This window comes from Sapajus apella, unplaced genomic scaffold, assembly GCF_009761245.1.
Source record: "Sapajus apella isolate SASKATOON/1434 unplaced genomic scaffold, GSC_monkey_1.0 scaffold79, whole genome shotgun sequence".
Taxonomy (NCBI): Eukaryota; Metazoa; Chordata; class Mammalia; order Primates; family Cebidae; genus Sapajus; species Sapajus apella.
The window spans coordinates 335,045-347,326 of record NW_022437019.1 but is presented as its reverse complement, the minus strand read 5'-3'; positions in this window follow the sequence as shown (position 1 = coordinate 347,326).

Below are 12,282 nucleotides of genomic sequence, written 5' to 3'. Positions count from 1 at the left end.
CTGCCTGATTTTAGAGGGAAGTGCAGCCCAAACCCCTTGGAGACAAGAGAGGGAAGGTGAATCAAAGTGTTCTAAGGGTGTCTATGGACCGGGCCCTTTGGGAACATTGTCTTATTTAAGCCTCATAACAGCCTTGGCGTAAAGATCATTGTAGCCAATTTGCACAGAAAAAAACAAAAAACAAGACTCTGTAAAGTGATCTTATTCCAAGGTCACACCGCTGAAGGTGGCAGAGTTTGATCTAATTCTGCTCAGTAGTACTTTCTGGCTGTGCCACCTTGGCAACTTCGTCCCTCTCTCTGGGCTTCAGTTTCTATATCTGCACAACGTGGCCCTAATAATACCACCTCATGAGATTCTCCGCAGCTTCAGTGAGCTAGCCCACGTCAAGCACTTGGCCTGGTGCCAGGCATACAACACAGTTTTTGAACGAATGAGGGAGTGAAGGAACGAATGACTGGGAGGCAACTCAACTCAAGCCCCATTCAAAACTCTGAATTTCTTCCACAATTTGTGGAGCTCATATTGACACCAGAGCGTGCCAAGTTTTCCAAGTTTCCATCGTCTTCATGATATCAGCCTGAGAATTTTTCTCCACTTAAAGAACTTCTCTAACTCCACTAGGGAAAATCCTGTCTGACCAATGGCCTCCAATTCTGAGAGTCCTTGTGGGAACCCAACAGCCACATGTAGAGACCTGTCTGACACTTTCCTTCCAGAACATTCCACATTCTAGCTAGGTGTACCCACTCTTTAGGTCCTCTAAAAGCACTGCCTATTGCTGGAGGCAAGAGACCCACCCCCCAGAATAACAGGAGCCCTGAAAATAGCTTCCATTCAGTGTGCCCCTGACGACGGACACCACCTTGCCTCACCATTGTCTCTTCAGTTTGCTGTGTAGTGCCTCATGTCTGAGAGGTGCTCAATAAATGCTTGTGGAATGAATAGAATCCAAACAGAGTTGAACATAAATGTGCAGGACTTGCTAGTTCTTCCGTGTACAGGCAACCCTGGGACTTTAGCTGGAATGTCAGTGCCTAGCAACAACTTGTACGTGGCCCTGGGGTCTGTGTCCAGAAAAGTGGGATCTCCTGGCTTGTATTTTGTTTAAAAGTGAGTTCCCTGTATCCATTTGACTGGGTTTCATTGGAGGACATTTGAAAAAGGAAACTGGGGAAGGTAAATTAGCCTCCCTGGGTTCCTGCAGAGAGCACCTTTAACGAGACTGTCATTTCAATATTCCTCTTCCTCTTGTTTTGCTTCTCATATGCCCACAGCCTCTGTCAGAGAAAGGATTGAACCCCTATTTTCCTCACTGAAGATCACATCAGTGCAAGGACATCCTGTCTGGATGGGTAGGAAGTGCCCCAAGAGATATCTCTTGTGCCTCTGGGCCCCACAGGAGCAAGCTTCTGGCTGCCATCTCTCAGGATCTCACCATCTTTGCACCTTGCAACGGCTCCTCTCTGCAATGTTGAGAAAGCCCAGGGCTGATTGCCAGTCACTTCCAGAAGGGTGAAGTTCAAGGGATATCTGGATCAAAAGGACTTCGGGTGGCAGGCCAGCCACTAGGAGCATGGCAGGGGCTCCCAACAGAACAGGGCAGGCATCCATTGGAGGGGTCAAGACCTTGAGCTCTGGGGCATGAAAACTCAGGGCTCCAAACTTGGCCCCGTCACAAACCAGTTGTAAGACTTTGGGTAAGTTATTTAATCTTTTACAACCTCAGTTCCCAAACTACAAAATGAGCCTGGCAATAATGTCTCATCATGATGCGTTTTAAGATTAAATGAGCCAAAGCCTGTTAGTATCTGGTGCTTGGGAAATGCAAAGTCATACAGCTGCTGGTGGGCATGCATTGCTTGGGCATCCTATAATCTGTATCACCACTAGGCTGTGAACTACTCGAGGGCAGGAACTCAGGTGACCAAGACATGGGCCTGGCCTATAGTAGATGCTCATCAATTATTTGTTGGATACATGTCAGATGAGGCTGAGTGGAAGTTACACTCACTGTTGTCATGTTAGTGATATTGGTTTGTCTTCCTGTCTCCTTAACTAGACTGAGGTCCTAGAGAACACAGGTTAACCTTATTCTTCCACGTATTCCAGTGCCTAGCACACTCTCAACCTCTCTGAGTCTCTGTTTCCCCACCTACAAAGGAAGCTGACCTGCATGCTTCCTCACACTCCTAGGGTATGGCCATCTGGGCTAATTCATGGATGATCTTGGAGACCTCTTACTAAATGCCGACCTCTTATATGCCAGGACCTGCAGGGCCTCCTTTAAGTGGCAAGTAACTTGCCCATGATCAGACATCTACTAATCAATAGAGCTGAGCTTTGAACTCAAACATCTGGCTCCATAGCTGTCATGACTGTTCTTCACTATTTGGCTTCCCTAAGGCCTGTTAGTTTCTCAGCCTGAGCACAACTGATCTTGCGGGTCAGATGGTTTGTGGTTGTGGGCGGCTGTCTTGTGCACTGCAGGGTGTCTAGCAGTATTCCTGTCTCTGCCACTAGATGTCATGACCTCCACCGCCCCCAGAGTCGCAATGACCAAAAATAACTCCAGACACCCACAAATATCTCCTGGGTTGAGAGCCCTCGATTGAAAACAACCTTTCCCTCTCCCAAACCCACAGGAGCCCTCTCCCATAGGCATCCTGAGGCCATCGTCTCCTGGAATAGGAGTACCTCGGGAAGAAGTTTGAGCTCTGTTCCAATTCCACTGACTCAAGAATGACCTTGGTGAGTCAACGCCCTCTGTCAGAATCCCTTTTCTCATCAGCAAAGGGTGCCAATGTCCACCAGATTGCCCAGCTCAGAAATGTGGGCATCACCCTTGACCCTCCCTCTTCCTCGCCTCCCTCACCTTATCTCACTCAGTCCTATTGGCACTACCTTTTAATTATTGTTCAAATCAATCTCTCTGTTCCCCCTCCCCTTCTCCTCCTACCTCAGTTCAGGCCCCTATGTCTCACCTCTGGATCAGCCTCCCAGTCAGTGTCTGCCTCCAATCCAGCCTCTCAAGACCAGGGTGCTTTTCCCAAAGCACAAATCTATCACTCCCTGCCTTGGGTGTTTTCTGAGAGCCTCCTCTGATCCTGAAAGCACTGAAATGATGCAAAGCCCAGTTAAACTCTCAGCTCAGGCAGAGCCGGGGATAGGCCTCTCTCCAGACTTTCAGCTCCCTGATCATGAGCTGCCCTGCCTGTTTGTTTTACTGCATGGTACACCCTGTGCAGGCAGGGATGCCTTGGTCCCTGGATCCTCAGTGTGCAGCATCAGATGCACACAGCCAGCACTCAGCAAGCACTCACTGGATGGACAGATGAATAAAAGGGTAGATGGATGGAGAGTGGTGCAGGCTTGCACAGTGCTCTAAGCTAAGGAGGACATCCTGTGCCCACTGCAGGAGCTCCAGAAATATTTGCGGGGTGACAGACTCCTATCCTCAACATCAAGGGGTTCTCCATTGTAAGAGGAAGATGAATGTCCTTCCTATGTGGGCATTTTACATCCTGGGGCAGGGATGTGCACAGTGAGAAGGACAGGGTATGGTGGATTATTTGCTAGGTGCCTGACAGCTCTCCCCTGAGCCAGACTTTTCTCACAGGAACTAGTTAGAGGAGGGGATCACTTCCCAAAGAACAAGACCCTGGAGACTGGGGGCATCTGACCATCTTTATTTTGTGGAAAACTGACAAGAAGCTTCACTGTGTTGATTTGGCAGGCACAACCTCACTCTCTGAAGCGGGTTTTCCCACCAGGGTGGGGAACAGTTTGTTCTAGCAGAGGGGCTGCTGGGGCTGGCATGGCCATGCCCGTTGAGGGCACACACAGCACCCTGCTGCCTCATTCTCCCGCAGCACCCTTACCCTCCCCTGCCTGTGCCTGAGCCCAAGAGAGGGGGCCAACCAGCCAGAACCTGGGGCTGGGGATGGTGATAGCTGCACCTGCCCAGAGTCAACAGGATTTGTTCCCCTGGATTTTCCACACTGGTGATTCCAAGATCGGGTCTGATTGCCTGCATAACTTTTAAAGCCTGTCTGGGAGCAGAGGAGGGGCTCAGGGAGGCTGTGGGTCTGAGTTGCCCCGAGAGAGCCATTCTGAAGGTGGCAAGTGGATGTGACTCTCATTTAGCCCCCTCCCCACCACAGACAGACACAAAGAAATAACTGGTAGGAGCAAAGGAGCCAGGAAAGAGACAGAGCTTAGATTAGGGACCAGCTGAAGCCAGTTGAAGTGGGGGAAAGAAGGGGCACTGCCAGCTTGGTCTTGAGCCAAGGAGATATGGGCAGAATGAAAATTACAGCAGCTCATTGGCTCTAGAATTGGAGCCTAGAGCCTTTAAGTGAGGGTGATCCAATAATAACTTCTAAGAGGGCAGGCTCTGGAGTCAACGACAACTGAGTCCCGACCCCAGTTTCTTCCCTTACTCTATGTGACCTTGAGCCAGTCCCTTCATTTCTCCAAGCCTCAACTTCCTCATCTGTAGAATGGGAATTTTGTGAAGTTGAATGAGACAACAGATTAGGTGTTTGCCGCAGTGCATGGCATGTTACGGATTGTTTTGTCTCAGTGGTAAAAGACCATCCATGCTTGTACTCTTCGTCTTCACACAGAGTAGGAACGAAGATGAAGTGGGCAGCCTGGGATGAGGGGCCAGTGGGGAGAATGGAGAACAAGCCACTGCCGGGGCATGGGACCCCATCAGGAGCTTCCCTTGCCTCCATCATTCCATGTCCCACAAGAGGGGTGGCTGCAGAGCTATGTTGGAGGGGTGGGCGATAGATCTCTCTGTCAGTTGTGGCAGGTACAACTGATTACCCAGCCACAGCCACCCTCACACAACCCAAAGCACTTCTTCCTTGCAGATCGAGACTGCTTTCCATCTCAGAGGCTGAAAATGGTAGACGCTATCTTGCCCAGTCTTCCTTACACATGGGCGTGTGATTTATTCATGGAAAGAAACAGTCGTCTTTGTTTCCTTCCCAACGACCTTCCCATGCCAGGCTTTGACACGGGGATGTGATGCTGGAAGCTGCAGCTGCCACGCGGCAACCATGAAGGGATGAGCCAAGACCACACCAATGTGCGAAGGATCAGAAAGGTGGAAGGAATATTCTGGAACTTTCATGGCTCAGAGCTCTTGGAATGTGGGAGAATACATGAACTCACTGCTTAAGCCGCTTCTAGTCAGGCCTTTTGTTACGTGAAGCAAAAAGTATTCTAGCACCAAGCTTTCTAAACTTGAGAAAGACATTTTGAAAAGTGGTGGATCTGGGGCCATAAACCAGGTGTTCTTAGAGCCTCCTACTGCCTTTGCCCAGCGCGGGTGGTAACTGCAGATCTTGGGGAGTCATGGAAAGTTGCTGGGTCTGAGACCACACATCACGTCCCAGCATCCCAAGCCCCCAGGCAGAAACTGGCGAGTCACTGAGATTTCAGGTTCAGCATGTTTGTCACTCCTTCCATCAACCAAGTTGACTCTGGGGCCCACAGAGTGGCCAGCCCTGGAGAAGGTGATGAGGAGTCAGAGCGCAAATGCATGTCTCTGCTCATGTGTTCCTTCATATATTTAATTAACACTTACTCAAAACGTCAATATCCCCAACACTTATTTTAGTGTAACGTGGTGTTTGTGTTGTCATCCTTCTGAATATGCCCTTCAAACTTCAATATTCCAAAGTGTTCCATGAACGCAGAAGTGTTGGGAAGCAACACCTTGTGCAAGTCACTAAATCTTTGTGTCTCAGTTTCCTTCTCTGAGATAGAAGCTAAATGAATTTTGTCAAATGGCCTCATTGGTTCTGGTTAAGAATCAGTGGGCCGTTATGGTTTTCAGAGCCCTCCTTCAAGAAATATGCTGCCACAGATGGAGGTCTAGTTGGGGTCTAGCTTCCTCCTTAAGGTCCCATGTTCTGGAATCTAGCAGGCTTGGTTTGGAATACCGACTCTGCCAATTGTTTATGGAGAAAATCTGGACAAGTGATGTTACTTTTCTGGGCCTCTGTATTCACATGTATGGCTAGGAAGACACAGCATCCATCTCACAGGCCACTATCAGGATTCAGTGCTCTGAGTTCTGTGAACTCTTGGCACAAACAAACAATAAATAATAGCCATTTTTCTTGCTGTTAGTGTTTTTGTTACTGTTAGGGGATCTCCAGTCTTATTGAAACGTCTGCTATGAAAGCCTCAGAAAATCCTCCTGACAAAATTTATTTTAACTTAAGAGTTAGACACACTTATACCTTCCAGTAGGGGAGGAAGGAATACCTCCACAATCCAAAGAAACTGTAGGGGAGTCAGTATGTCAGATCAGAGGGCCCTGTAAAAAGCATGTTAATCCTTGCCCCCCTCATTTCACCAACAGGGAAACAGAAGCGCGGAGAGGGAAAGGGCTTGGCCAAGGTCATACAGCAGGGGCCCAGAGCTCCTGACTTCCCAGGTAATACAATTCTAAAGCAAAAATGTCAAGAGTTAGGCATAGACACTAGCCAGTCAGGTTTTCTGGCTGTCAAACACTGGGAAGAGAAGCAGAAGGAGCGGGTGGACAACACTAAGTCTAACTTGGGGCCAGTCCTTGGAGAAGACGTGAAGATGAATTTTTTTTCTTGCCCTTATAGTGTCAATTTCTCCATTCTCCTAAATGACCCAATTCTCTCCCTACTCACCCTCTAACGTTTGTTTAATAGAAAAGAATAATTCTGAGTTTCAGGGATGGTGGGTGTTTGAATTTTGTTTATTACAAAAAATATGCTCGATGGTAGAAGTTGATGCATCAAGTGTCTGAGTCAGATAGTTACCCTCTAATTTCTTGATGGAGTCAACACCCATTGCGATCCACTCTATGTCCAGCACTATGACAAACGCAGAGCGTAAAGGCAGTCTGATCCAGCATCCCGCTCTCATAGCACAGAGACCAGTGAGGGAGGGAGACTCAGGAATCCATCACTAGAGCTCACTAGACGTGAATGATGATGGAGGTGGGTTTACAGCACCAGAGGAAGGTGGTGCAGGAGTGAGGCGTTCTGCCTCTGGGTAGGTGAGATCACAGAGGAAGGAAATCAAGGAGAGAGGAAATGTGGGATGGTCTTAAGGGGGGTGAGGGAAGAGAAATTACCTAATGGGTACAATGTATGCTGTTTGGGTGATGGTTACACTAAAGGCCCAGACTTTACCACTATGCAAAATAACCATGTGACAAAACTGCACTTCTACCCTTATATCTATCAAAATTATATATATATATATATATAGTTAGAAGAGATAGGAAATAACACAAGCAGAGTCTCAAATAATCAGAAGTGCGGCCCCACTTTAGGAGGTCTAGATGAGCAGATTATCTGAGGTCAGGAGTTTGAGACCAGCCTGGTCAACATGGTGAAGCCCCATCTCTACTAAAACCAAAAAATTAGCTGGGCATGGTGGCAGGCACCTGTAATCCCAGCTACTCGGGAGGTTGAGGCAGGAGAATTTCTTGAACCTGGGTGGCGGAGGTTGCAGTGAGCTGAGATCACATTACTGCACTCCAGCCTGGCGACAGAGCGAGATTCCATCTCAGAAAAAAAAAAAAAAAAAAAAGAAAAGAAGTGTGGCCCTTCCTGCCAAGTGGAAGGACCAGAGGGAAGTTGTCTCCAGGCAGAAGGTGACCAGGCACACAGGTGAGGGGTGTTAGGCCTGGGGTACAGCCAGGGAAGAGGGAGGCCTAAGTGTGGGGTGGCAGGGGGAGACGGTGCTCAGGGGGCCTTTGGAGGTGACCTTGATTTCGTTACCCTCTCTGACCCAAGCCCACCCTCAGTAGGTCAAGACAACATTATAGTAGCCATCGTGGCCTTAGGTGACCTAGGGCTGAGCTGAGAACACATTTTAGAAACCGAAGTCATAGCAAAGGTTCAGGTCTGGTAATGAGCATGGGGCAGGTGAGACAGACAGAGCCTAACATTTGGAATAAGAGTTTGTCTTCAGTCTTCCTCCCTCCCTTCCTCTCTCCCTTCTACCATTATTCCTTCTTTTCATTCTCATTCATTCTCTTATTCATTCATTCATGTGGCAAAAGTTTAGTGAGCACCTGCTGGGTTCCAGGCATCCAGCAGGGCTTTGAGTGGCAAAACAAACAAGACATGGTCCCTGTCCTATTAATTTGGGCAGACAGGTGAGAAACAATGCAACATTGACACATTCGAGGGGTGGTTAAGACTTTCTGCCTCACTCCCTGAACCTGGAAGTTTCTGGAAGGCAAGGGTGGAAGTGTGACAAGGTCCTATCCGTACCTTAACCCAGGCCCACCACTTTTCCCAGCACAGTGGTTCAGGTTTGGACTCTAGAGATAAAGGGCCTGAGTTCAAATCTTGGCCCAGTCACCAGCAGGTGTGGTCACCCACACTGAGGCCCTGTTGCTTCACTTATAAAGTGGGAATAACTCGGTATGAACCTCGTGGAATTGTAGTGAGCACTAAAGAGATGATGTAAATCAAGTGGTGTCTGTGGGTGGAGGATGAGTGTGAGGGCTTTTTCTGGAGTGCTGCGGGCATTCTCCTTTTTGGTCTGGGTGCCAATCACACAGGTGTGCTTGAGGCGTAAACATTCATTGAGTTGCACTTGTGATATGAACACTTTTCTGAAGGTTATACTTCAGTGGCAGGTTTTGAAAGTCTTAGTCCAATGCCTCTTGTCCAGTTCTGCTAGCAACAATGAATGCTAATGATGGTCAGGGTCCCGTGGCCATGCTCCCAAGAGATGTTGCACCAGAATCTTCTGCATCCAGGAGCTTGCTGCTCTCTGGAGCTCTAGATTACAGTGGGGAAACTGAAGCATTGAGACCCAGAAGCTCAAGGTCATGGGGCTCAATAGAATCAGAGTCAGCCAGAGCCCAGAAGCACCCTCCCCTTTTACCCCCGTCCCCTCCCTTTCACTGGCTGCCTCCCAGCTCCTGTCTACAGCTAGCAGGGGTGTGGGGGCCCATTAATTCCTAGGCAAATGGGTTTTAGGCACGTGCAGGCCTCAGGTCCCAGGACAGCTCAAACAGGCCTGGACTGCCTGGTACCCCATGGCAGCCGCCCCCTGGCCTCTAAATGATAGTGTGGAGCACTTGGCTGTTTGCAGGGTAAACAGGAGGGCTAGAGCAATGGGAGGCGGGTGTGCTCCACTGCCAAAGCAAAACAGAGCCAGTGCAGGGCTCCAGAACACCCTGGGAGTGCTGCTGAGGGCCAGCTGGGGGCCAGCCTGGGCCAGGGGTTGCTATCAGCGTGAACACCAGTTGTCATTAGAAGGGGAGGCTTTGCTTCATCCACCTTCAGCGAGTTCTTGAATTGTTCACCCTGGCAGCCTCTGGCCAGGGTGAGACAATAGGGTAGGGTTAACCCTTGCTTCCCCAGCACAGAAAGGAAGTAACAGACTTACAGGAAGCAATGACAGCCTCAGGCTGTCTCCACCTCTGTCTCTGCAGTGCCTGGTACAGTTCTTGGCTCCTCGACCAAGAGGTAGCATGGGGAAATAAATACATGCAGAGTCAAAATGCGTGGGTTCAAGTCCTGGCTCTCCGGTTCCCATCCGTATGACCTGGGGCCAGCTATCCAACCTCATCCTGAACATGCAGCTGCTGTGAATATTGAACACCCAGTAAGTTAAATAGCTTAACAGCTCGTGTAAGTAAGTCTCGTCTTGGGGGAAGGCCCTAGCCGGTTCTCAATGATTGTCAAAATGTGGACCTTTTGACAATCATTTTACAAAACATCAGATTTGTAGATTTCTCAGGAGGCACACAAAACCTAGATTCCTATATACAAACTCCTGATTTTTAAATGTTGGCAGCTAACCAGAAAATACCCTGTGGCCCATAAAAAGCAAGTCTGGCAATTGGGTTTGACCAGTGGCCCTAGATGTGGCCCACAGATCTAATCACATCCTCAGCTTGTTAATGAGAAGACTGAGGTTCATGAAGGAAAAAATTTGCCCAACCTGGCACAGTACTGACTGTCAAGACACCAAAACAGCCATGTGGGTTAGGGCATCATGTATGTACACAGCAATTCCTCCAGGTAGGTTGTATAATCCCCACGAAAACTCAGAGGGGTCGAGTGATTTGCCAAAGGTCACCTACTGGCGAGTTCTCAGCCTGGATTCAAATTCCAGGGTAAGTCACACTGTTTCCCTAGCACCGAAAAAACCGGAACTCATATCTGTTTCCTGCTCCGTGAGGATGGCGCTGATATCACAAGACCCACTCTGCCACACCATGGGGAGCAGCCACTGCTCCTACCTGCTCACCTGAACTGTCTCCCAAATGCCCAAAGAGGGCACCTTGACCCTGGCAGGACAGTGAGATGGAATGCCAGGCTGTCTTTCTTAGAAAAGTCTTTATGAAGACATACATGAGGCCAACAAGCCTATGAAAAAATGCTCATCATCACTGGTCATCAGAGAAATGCAAATCAAAACTATGTTGAGATACCATCTCATGCCAGTTAGAATGGCGATCATTAAAAAATCTGGAGACACCAGATGCTGGAGAGGATATGGAGAAATAGGAACACTTTTACACTGTTGGTGGGAGTGTAAATTAGTTCAACCATTGTGGAAGACAGTGTGGCAACTCCTCAAGGACCTAGAAATAGAAATTCCATTTGACCCAGCAATCCCATTACTGGGTATATATCCAAAGGATTATAAATTGTTCTACCATAAGGACACATGCACACGAATGTTCATTGCAGCACTGTTTACAATAGCAAAGACCTGGAAACAACCCAAATGCCCATCGATGATAGACTGGACAGGGAAAATGTGGCACATATACACCATGGAATACTATGCAGCCATCAAAAACGATGAGTTTGTGTCCTTTGTAGGGACATGGATGAACCTGGAAACCATCATTCTCAGCAAACTGACAGAAGAGCAGAAGATCAAACCCTGCATGTTCTCACTCATAGGTGGGTGTTGAGCAATGAGAACACATGGACACAGGGAGGGGAGCACTACACACTGGGGTCGGTTGGGGGGAAACAGGGGAGGGACGGTGGGGAGGGGAGTTGGGGAGAGATAGCATGGGGAGAAGTGCTAGATGTGGGTGATGGGGAGGAAGGCAGCAGATCACACTGCCACGTGTGTGCCTATGCAACAATCTTGCATGTTCTTCACATGTACCCCAAAACCTAAAATGCAATAAAATTTTTAAGAAATAAAAAATAAAAAAATTAAAAAAAATTAAAAAAGAAAAGTCTTTATTATTAAGCAATATATAAATATTTTATCATTATAAAAAATCAAGTGACAGAAAAGATAAAGAGTTTATCACCTCTAATTCCACTCCCTTCTCAGGTGCAATACGATCATTAGTGCTAATGCAACCTCTTCGTAGACCCTTGCTTTTTTTTTCGTTTGTTTCTTCAGAGTTTCAGTCTTGTTGCCCAGGCCTGAGTGCGCAATGGTGCGATCTTGGCTCACTGCAGCCTCTGCCTCAAGGGTTCAAGCGTTTCTCCTGCCTCAGCCTCCCAAGTATCTGGGATTACAGGTGCCCACCACCATGCCTGGCTAATTTTTTTTTTTTTTTTTTGTATTTTTAATATAGATGGGGGTTTCACAATGTTGGCCAGGCTGGTCTTGAACTGCTGGCCTCAGGTGATCAACCCACTTTGGCCCCCCAAAGTGTTGGGATTACAGGCATGAGCCACCGTGCCTAGCCCTTTAGACCCTTTCTTTGGAAAGCTCTCAAAGTTGCCCCAGGAGCTGGCTGAAGGCCTGGGCTGGTCTGAGACAGGGTAGCTGAGCTGGCCATCACTGAGCAAGACAAGCCCTCTGGCCAAGAGCATTTCCCAAGAGGCCAATGACTGTAGAAGACCTTCAAGAGGTTGCAAGAGCTGCATAGATAACACGGAAGTATCAGGGAGGAGCAACATGTACAAGGCAGTGCTTCTGACTGTGGCTAGGTCAGAACCACCAGCCCCAGGCAGAGGGAGGTGTCTCTAGTTTTTTTTTCTCAGGCCTTCAGGTAGTATCAAGCTGAAAGTCTTGGAAACTGCTAGGATGGCTCATTGCCTCTACAACACTTGCTAGTCTTAGCACTTCTGCAAGCCACAATGCCTAGCTATCCTAGCGTGGCTTTGTTCTGTTTTAATTATCTTCATTTTACAGTAGCTTTCTACGTATGACAAGTCATGCTGGTTGTGCATGTATAGCCAGTGATAGAGATTTCCCCTTAGAAATAAAGTTTGAAGTTTTTTTTTTTTTCAGTTTCAATTAAAATAGTAAATAAATAATGTTTCAGGTGAT